Genomic DNA, 10,132 nt, shown 5'->3' with positions numbered 1-10,132 from the left:
AGAGTTACAGCTGGGGAAACGTCATTTATGATGCGATTAGGCATGATTTAGGAAGCATAGGATGGAGAAGGAAACTGCAGTGTAGGCACGTTAGAAATGTGGAGCTAATTCAAGGAAATGCTACTGTGTGTCCATGATAAGTATGAATCTGTCAGGCAGGGAGAAAGCTGTAGAGCGCGGGAGCCGTGGTTTACGAAGGAAGTAGATTCTCTGGTCAAGAGGAAGAAGAAGGCTTATGTTAGGATGAGATGCAAAGGCTCATTTAGGGCGCTTAATGATTACAAGGTGGCCAGGAAATACCTAAAGAGAGAGCTCAGATGATCCAGGAGGCGACGTGAGAAGTTGTTGGCCGATAGGGTCAGGGTTAAACCGAAGGCTTTCGATATGTATTTAAGGAATAAAAGAATGACGAGAGTAAGATTAGGGCCAATCAGTGACATTAGTGGGAAGTTGTGTGCAGAGTCAGTGGAGATAGGGGAAGCACCAACTGAATACTTTTCAACAGTATTCAGTCTAGAAAACGGCAATGTTGTCGAGGAGAATACTTAGATACAGGCAACTGGACGAGGTGTGATTGAGGTTCACAAGGAGGAGGTATTAGAAATCTTGAAGAGTGTGAAAGTAGATATGTCCCCTGGGCCGGATGGGATTTATCCTAGGATCCTTTGTGAAGCCATTGGGGTGATTGCCGAGCCTTTGGCATTGATCTTTAAATCGTCATTGTCTACACGAATAGTGCCAGAAAACTGAAGGATCGCAAATGTGGTTCCCATGTTCAAGAATGGGAGTAGAGACAATCCTATTTATTATAGACCAGTGAGCTTCACTTCAGTTGTTGGTAAAGTGTTGGAAAAGGTTATAAGAGATAGATTTATAATCATCTAGAAAAGAATAATTTGATTAGGGATAGTCAGCATAGTTTTGTGAAGGTTACGTCGTGCCACAAAAACCTTATGGAGTTCTTTGAGAAGGTGACCAAGCAGGTAGATGAGATGATGTTATGTATATGGATTTTAGCAAGGCGTTCGATAAGGTTCCCCACAGTAGGCTATTGTAAAAAATCCGGAGGAATGGGATTGTTGGAGATAAAGCAGTTTGTTTCAGTAATTGGCTTGCTGAAAGAAGACACAGGGTGGTAGTTGTTGGGAAATATTGCTCCTGGAGTCCACTTAACAGTGCTGAGCCGCAAGGATCGCTGTTGGGTCCACTGCTGTTCGTTTTATAAACGACGTGGATGAGGGTGTAGAAGGGTGTGTTAGTACGTTTGCAGACGACACTGAGGTTGGTGGAGTTGTGGATAGTGACGAGTTACGTAGAAGATTGCAGCGAGATATAGATAAGCTGCAGAGCTGGGCTGAGAAGTGGAAAATGGAATTTAATGCGGGCAAGTGTGAGGTGATTCACTTTGGTCAGAGTAAGAGGAATGCAAAGTACTAGATTAATGGTAAGATTCCTGGTAATGTAGATGAGCAGAAAGATCTCGGTGTCCAGGTACACAGATCCTTGAAAGTTGCCAGCCCAGATTGACAGAGTTGTTAAGCAGGCACACAGTGTTTTAGCTTTTCTTAATAGAGGGATCGTGTTCTGGAACCATGAGGTTATGCTACAGATGCACAAAATTCTAGTGCGGCCACACTTGGAGTATTGTGTACAGTTCTGGTCACCGCATTATAAGAAGGATATGGAAGCTTTGGAAAGGGTGCAGAGGAGATTTACTCAGATGTAGCCTGGTATGGAGGGAAAGTCTTACGAGGAAAGGCTGCGGGACTTGTAATTTTCTCGATAGAGAGAAGAAGGTTGAGAAGTGACTTAACAGAGACATATATTATATTCAGAGGGTGAGGCAGGGTGGATAGGGAAAGCCTTCTTCCAAGAATGGCGACAGCCAGCACGAGGGTGCACAGCTTTAAATTGAGGAATGATAGATAGAGGACAGGTGTCAGAGTTAGTTTATTTACTCAGAGAGTAATAAGGATATGGAACGCTTTGCCAGCAGCGGTAGTAGATTCCCGAACTTTAAGAACATTTGAGTAGTCATTGGACAAGCATATGGACGTACATGGAATAATGTAGGTAAGGTGGGCTTCAGATTTGTACACAGGTCGGCGGAAGGGACGGTACTGCGCTGTAATGTTCTATGTTCTATGTTCTATGCTTTAACTCCCTTAGCTTCTGTTCAAGGGTGCACTTGCGTTCTGTTCACTGTTTCATTGTGCATTATCTGAATGACATTTTTGCCAACGCCCATTTTCCCAAACGTTCAATGCGGCCTTCGCAGCTTTATCTTTCCACACGGGCTCCCTCATGGTGGAAGAGAAGGAGTCGCAGGTTATTCACCCAATGATGTAACCCTGATGTCTTCCAATACTTCCTCTGCATGTGGGTGTACTCACAACAAGGGTTGCTCAGCCATCACTGGGCAGCTAAATTTCAAAGGTTTCATCATTTTCTACAAATCTCTTGACTGTCTTCCCTCTATGAATCACTGTCATGTCGTCCAGCCCACTCAAGAGCAAACAGAGCTGGTCAATACTATGCCAACCCAGCCAGCGGACACGACACCCGAGATAATGTTTTAAAGTGCTCTCTCAGATATGTGCATTCCCTCGAATTCCAACCTCCAGAGCATGTTCGATTTGAACTGTTTCATGTTTGGTGCCTAAACGTCATCTGCCAAAGCCATAAATTATGAAATCCCATCACTATGTAAATCGCACAGGGCTATAGGAAAGGAATTACTCACCAAGTCATGAAGAAAAACTGTAATACATGCTGAAATCAAGGACAATTAATTGGTATGAACACTACAACGTGCCTTTTTCAAATAGAAACTTGAAAACTGTTCCTCTATGTGAGTTTAAACAAATATTGATCCCTGTCACATTATGAGATATTGGGAAGCTGACAAAGTGTTATAACAAACAAGTGATAAAAGAAGTGGGTTTCAAGTCGTATTTTGTCACACAAAACGAAGGTTGTATCACAAAACTGATTTGACAGAAAGTCGAGGTCATCATCTTTTGTCAGTCTCAAGACGTTAGTGCTTCCTTAACTCAGTGGTTCGAGCCCTGGTTTTGTAAACCAGGAGTTGTAGCCTCCATTCTCACGGCAGTCTTGCTGAATTTTCTTCAACTATTGCAGCAAGCATCCGAAGGTGCGTTCTATATGTTGTTAGGAAATATTTTTGAAGGAACAGCGGGAAGTCATTTTTTACGCAGACCAGGCCTCATCTGTTTCAGTTTGGAAGTCCACATCCGTGTTTTTCTTTCGAGGAATATGAGAATGACCAGCTTCTGATGCGAAGAATGCCTTTGTTTGGCAGGAAGAACAACGTGACTCAATAGAAGCAGTAAAGTAATGGTGAAACAGTGCAGGACGAAAACGAACAGGGATGCGGCTGTGTGCTGCCGTTCCTTATGTAGAAACAGGAATGTGCTGGAATCCAAATTAAACAGATAGGAGGCTGGAAGAGCATAGCGAGCCAGGCTGCCCCAGAGGTGGAGAAATTAACGTTTAGCAGGTTCCAAATATTCACGATTGGGGCAGTCTTAGAAGGACAGCCTCCTGCCAGTTTACCTATGTAAACAGAAACGGGTTTTAAAGCTAATAGTGAACAAAGAAGAGGCCAGACTGTTCAATTCTTCATTTTATGGAAATTGGGCTCTCCTGAGTCCTTCGTCGCTATCAAAAGATGTGTCTGTATAGTTCCCTCTATGGGTCAAAATGAGGTTCAGTTCTCCCGCAGGTCAGGAACAAATGTGACGGTATCTGACTTCAGTCTCTATCGCTGGTTCATTTGAGATTAAAACTTTGCATAGAAAGTCTGATTGAAATGAACACTTCAGACGTCAGGCTGTGGGCCAAGTCTTGGTATCTGGAAACGAGAACGGATGGATGTTTAATGACTGGCACTGACATAATGTATTATTCTGTGCTGTAAAAGAACGGTGTCACGAACATTCTTTTTTGATAGAAATTTCTCATCGCTGGAAAAGAAAGCTGTGCTGCTGAGAGAAGATACAAGTGCACACGCCGTCCTTCCTGGTCGGCTAATGGTTACGATGCAGCGCTATCACCGCTGTGGTTTGGGTTCATTTCTTGGTCAGGGAATCAGGATTTATTGTTCTTAATAAGGGCAACAACAAAAGTAGAGCATCTTTGACAGGAATCGCATTTCAAACGCGTCCGCATGTGCCTTGCAATATTGTACAGGGCCACAAGTTGGCTCACTGGTTATCACTGCTGCCTCACTGCGCCAGAGATATGATTTGCCTACAACTGGGTCGACTGTCAGTATGGTGCCTTATTCAGGAGCAAATGAAGAGAAAAAGGGTAAAGTATTGCTCTGTGAGGGTTAATCCCTGGAGGATTGGTGTGCATTTCTTGCAGCGAATAGTCAGTTTCTGAACTGTAGGCATTCTATGTTCCCTTACTGTGTTGTTTTAGCAAATGTTCAGAAAGGAGAGAAAAGTGAGGAAAAACGGTCACTTCCCAGTCAGGGATTGATACATAATGCGACAACTAACGGATTCACTTTTGAAAGAATTAGCTTCCCTTTTCACTACGTTGGTCATGGCAGTATACAGCATTCGAGCGGGCTTTAATTTGTTGTATTGGACCCAGCATCCTTTCTCAACATGAACAATACTGGAATATAAAGAGATAATAAAAGACATGGATAGCGATGACTGCAATGAAAAGTCGTCAGGAAGAATGGACAGTGTTTACTTGGAAAGAAGAAAATGGAAAGGAACCCATCGATGTAGTGAGGGATAATGACATTTGAAAAGACAAGGCGGGGTTTCATGGCGTGGTGGAAAAGACGAATAGATCATGTGGTGTGACACCAGGTAAAATCGAGTTGTGTCCATATGGAAGGGTTCCAGGCGATGTGAGTTTGGTGGGAGTTAACAGGAGGGAAATTCTCTCATTCGTATGGATCTATATCTAGAGTTTAGAACTTCAAAACCAGGGATGAATGATAAAGGGAAGTTTGGAGCACGTTTTATTTTCCTTGTACAACTATTGCATTTGACAGACAGACAAGTTCGGGAATTCGTGGTGCGCTGTGACACCAAAGCATCTGCTTCTTTCCTGTCTTTGAACCGAGCCGCCTGCGCAAGGAATGCAAATGCGGTACTGCTTTTCGTGGAAGGATCAGAAGGCGGTAACTACACTCTCAAACAGAATGGCATATGATCAGAACCAGGTTGGAGAAAAACTTAACAACGCTTTGCACTGTAATTAAATGGAATTGCATTACATTTCACTACGAGAGCAGATTTGTTCAAGCAAATTCGAAGGCAGGTTTGCAGATGGGAAAGCAAGCAAGAAAGCTCAGCTCTTGTCCATGTAAAAGGCTGCAGTTGAAGAACAAAGCAGTTTCTGCCCAGTTGCGAACTGGGGACCTTTCACGTGTGAGGCGAACGTGATGACCACTACACTACAGAAACAAGCCAGAATCGGCAGTGCTGCGACTCAATGGCGTCCAACACTGAAAGTTGAATCCGTTCTACGTTTCACCTTTTTGTTTCCAATAGCTCGTTGTTGTCCAGCGTAATTGACATCTTCAAAACGTAAAAAAAAAGACACGTTAAATTGATGACAAAATATAGGCAAAGCTGTCGTCGATGTTTGTACGGTAGGGCGAGGTGGAATAGGCTGGGACGACTTTCCCTGCAGCGTAACAGCTGCGACATGACCTTATGGAAGGGTGGTTTACTGACTTTTACCCAAGTTGGTGTGAGTTGAAAACTCGAGAGCATAGCTTTAAGGTGATTGGGCTGAAAGTGACAAAGGACCTGAGGCACATTTCCCACAAAGAAGGTTGTGCGTGTTTGGAATGATCTACCAGAGGAAGTGGAGGAGGCTATTACACTCAGAAAATTGCAAAGGTAATCGGGTGAGTTTCTGGATATGATGCGTTTAGAGGGATTGGGGCCAAATGCTGGGGAACGGGACTTGTTTAATTTTGGCGATGTGGTGAGCACGGACGAGGTCCACCGAAGTATCTTTTTCCACGGTGTACCCCAATTACGTCATGTTGCTTCCACCGGCTTTAAAGGATTACTTTTTAGCGGAGTTTGCCATCGCAGTCTGTGGCACAAACATTTAGTCTGTTCGACTGCTCACGGGAGAGGTAGTATTGTGAAACACTGCAGAAACGAACGACTTCCTTACTTTAGCTCCGACTGACCATACTCTGCGAAATTTTCCCAGACCCTCTGCTGAGAATTTTTGCTGCTGGAAGTTACCTCAGAAATCCTGTTAAATCGAAATGTATTGAGCGAATCGCAAAACAGAAAGCATTTAACACGGAACACAAACAAACTGGCATATCTCATGCATTTTCAGACACAGAGATGCATGAATGCTAAATGTGATACAGTCCGAGGGCATGAGTCATAAAGTAATCTCACAACGAACAACAGGGCATTTCCAAACGACTCTTTCAAAAAGCTCAACTTGCCTGGGATGGCAAAACTGCTTGCGATTTTCCGAGCGGGAGGCGAACACGATCATGACAGTAGAGACATTTTGAAATATTTGGCAGTATCCCACACCACAGTTAGTTCCCTGGGAAGCAAACACATTTTACTTTTGTTTTCAACATCAGTATACAGTGGGCACCGAAACAGCATTTTAACAAGCTGCAGCGTTGGAGTTGATCAGCAGAAATGGCAGTGGCGGGATTCGAACCCACGCCCCTTTAGAGACTGGAACCTGGATCCAGCGCCTTAGACCGCTCGGCCACACTACCAGCCGGCCGCGCCGCCTCATTTTCTTGTATTTCCAATTGTGCTCCTGCATAACAACAGATGCAAAGTCACATGATAAAGGTTCCATGATTCCTCTCGGACTCGCACAGCTGCTGGGATGTCCTCTCGGACTGGCACAGCGACAATGTCAATTTCGCAGCAGATATTGATAGCCCATCAATCCAGACAAAAATCAATGGTAAATTGAGTCTATCTTCTCAGACTCTTTTCAGCTACAAATGTATCTGTGAGTGCTTGAGAATATGGGTTCGCTTATGATTTGGTCAAATAACCATGAGCTGCTTGACATTACTGCAATTTCGAATCTCGCTTTGCTAAATGATTTCACCCATTGCTCGAAACAGGACGACTTTCACGTTTACACGGAACACGAAACACACCGGACTACAGGGAAAATGCACAAACCTGAGCAGGCCGTAATCCACATCATACCGTGCAGCATAGTTTCAGTCACTGTGTCTGTTTTTCTTTTCAGAATAAGAGTCCCAAAGAATGTTCTCCACCCTAAAACCGGAGGTAACATTACAATCCCAGAACGAAAGATCACATTGTGAGAATGCTCTGACCTCGGAGCCAGTTCTAGAAGCCACTTTCCTTGCCTTTTACCTTATCCGTGCAATGTGCTGCAGAGATGTTCACACCTGGACATGAGCCACATGGATACCAACTGCGTTGGAAACCTGTGTGGGAATCGACGACAAGCGACTCGATATATTTTGTTAAATTCCATGGTGATTTTTAGAAATGCAGTTTCTGTTCACCTCAATCAAAACGGCAGTTTCTGAACATAGTAACAGAAGTCAAAAGGTAATTACCTCACCGCACCCCCCACTCCGGAAGAGGTGCTAACTGCCCTTGAGTGCTTTTTGTTCTCGATGTGAAGAGCTTTCACGCCTGAGTCACCTTCACGTCTCTGGTTGCTGAGTGAATCACAAAGAAGGAATTTCACCAGAGCTGCAACTGCCTCACTTCTCCACTCGCCCTCCCCGTTTACATTTTCCTGCTCGTCAGTAATTTAAAGAAAACCAAATGGATGCGATGTCATTCTGTAGCCTCTCTGTCGATTCCTCCGTTTCAGTTCCAACATGACTTAGATCTCGGGGCGGACCTTAATACTAGCGACGCTATGAATGCGCAAGTCGAAAGGTTCCTCCGAGAGTGCAATTTCTTTCATTGCTGTTGCTGATTGAATGAGCCACTAACGTGCGAATTGCTCCAAAACATGATTCAGGATATCTGGTGCCAATTCTCGCACGTTGAATCACGATTGACAGCTTCCAAATGAGGTCTTTCTGAGACGACCTTGGGGTACATTTGACAGACAGACAAGTTCAGGAATTCGTGGTGAGCTGTGACACCAGAGCACCTGCTTCTTTCCTGTCTTTGAACCGAGCCGCCTGCGCAAGGAAGGCAAATGCGGTACTGCTTTTCGTGGAAGGATCAGAAGGCGGTAACTACACTCTCCAACAGAATGGCATATGATCAGAACCAGGTTGGAGAAAAACTTAACAACGCTTTGCACTGTAATGAAATGGAATTGCATTACATTTCACTACCTGAGCAGATTTGTTCAAGCAAATTCGAAGGCAGGTTTGCAGATGGGAAAGCATGCAAGAAAGCTCAGCTCTTGTCCATGTAAAAGGCTTCAGTTGAAGAACAAAGCAGTTTCTGCTCAGTTTCGAACTGGGGACCTTTCGCGTGTGATGCGAACATGATGACCACTACACTCCAGAAACAAGCCAGAATCGGAAGTGCTGCGACTCAATGGCGTCCAACACTGAAAGTTGAATCCGTTCTACGTTTCACCTTTTTGTTTCCAATAGCTCGTTGTTGTCCAGCGGAATTGACATCTTCAAAACGTAAAAAAAAAGACACGTTAAATTGATGACAAAATATAGACAAAGCTGTCGTCGATGTTTGTACCGTAGGGCGAGGTGGAATAGGCTGGGACGACTTTCCCTGCAGCGTAACAGCTGCGACATGACCTTATGGAAGGGTGGTTAACTGACTTTTACCCAAGTTGGTGTGAGTTGAAAACTCGAGAGCATAGCTTTAAGGTGATTGGGCTGAAAGTGACAAAGGACCTGAGGCACATTTCCCACAAAGAAGGTTGTGCGTGTTTGGAATGATCTACCAGAGGAAGTGGAGCAGGCTATCACACTCAGAAAATTGCAAAGGTAATCGGGTGAGTTTCTGGATATGATGCGTTTAGAGGGATTGGGGCCAAATGCTGGGGAACGGGACTTGTTTAATTTTGGCGATGTGGTGAGCACGGACGAGGTCCACCGAAGTATCTTTTTCCACGGTGTACCCCAATTACGTCATGTTGCTTCCACCGGCTTTAAAGGATTACTTTTTAGCGGAGTTTGCCATCGCAGTCTGTGGCACAAACATTTAGTCTGTTCGACTGCTCACGGGAGAGGTAGTATTGTGAAACACTGCAGAAACGAACGACTTCCTTACTTTAGCTCCGACTGACCATACTCTGCGAAATTTTCCCAGACCCTCTGCTGAGAATTTTTGCTGCTGGAAGTTACCTCAGAAATCCTGTTAAATCGAAATGTATTGAGCGAATCGCAAAACAGAAAGCATTTAACACGGAACACAAACAAACTGGCATATCTCATGCATTTTCAGACACAGAGATGCATGAATGCTAAATGTGATACAGTCCGAGGGCATGAGTCATAAAGTAATCTCACAACGAACAACAGGGCATTTCCAAACGACTCTTTCAAAAAGCTCAACTTGCCTGGGATGGCAAAACTGCTTGCGATTTTCCGAGCGGGAGGCGAACACGATCATGACAGTAGAGACATTTTGAAATATTTGGCAGTATCCCACACCACAGTTAGTTCCCTGGGAAGCAAACACATTTTACTTTTGTTTTCAATATCAATATACAGTGGGCCCAAAACAGCATGTTAACAAGCTGCAGCGTTGGAGTTGATCAGCAGAAATGGCAGTGGTGGGATTCGAAACCACGCCCCTTTAGAGACTGGAAACTGGATCCAGCGCCTTAGACCGCTCGGCCACGCTACCAGCCGGCCGGCCCGCCTCATTTTCTTGTATTTCCAATTGTGCTCGTGCATAAGCACAGATGCAAAGTCACATCAAAACAGTTCCATGATTCCTCTCGAACTCGCACAGCTGCTGGGATGTGACCCGCTACAATCAAAATTTCGCAGCAGATATTGATAGCCCATCAATCCAGACAAAAATCAATGGTAAGCTGAGTCACTCTTCTCAGACCCTTTTCAGGTACAAATGTATCTGTGAGTGCGTGAGAATATGGGTTCGCTTATGATTTCGTCAAATAACCATGAGCTGCTTGACATTAATGGAATTTCCAT

The 10,132-nt window shown here is 44.4% G+C and overlaps 1 non-coding gene across 1 annotated transcript; it reads right to left on the bottom strand.

Annotated features, from left to right (window-relative positions):
• Positions 1-6,678: 6,678 nt before the first annotated feature.
• trnal-cag (transfer RNA leucine (anticodon CAG)) lies at positions 6,679-6,760 on the bottom strand. Its single transcript has one exon. It is a non-coding gene; the product is annotated as a tRNA-Leu (tRNA).
• Positions 6,761-10,132: the final 3,372 nt, after the last annotated feature.

The sequence above is a fragment of the Chiloscyllium plagiosum genome, unplaced genomic scaffold (genome assembly GCF_037043375.1).
Source record: "Chiloscyllium plagiosum isolate Xiang-an unplaced genomic scaffold, Cpla_swu_hap1 HiC_scaffold_29, whole genome shotgun sequence".
NCBI classification, from domain to species: Eukaryota; Metazoa; Chordata; class Chondrichthyes; order Orectolobiformes; family Hemiscylliidae; genus Chiloscyllium; species Chiloscyllium plagiosum.
Note: the sequence above shows the minus strand (reverse complement) of the source record. Positions and strands in the feature narration are given on the sequence as shown.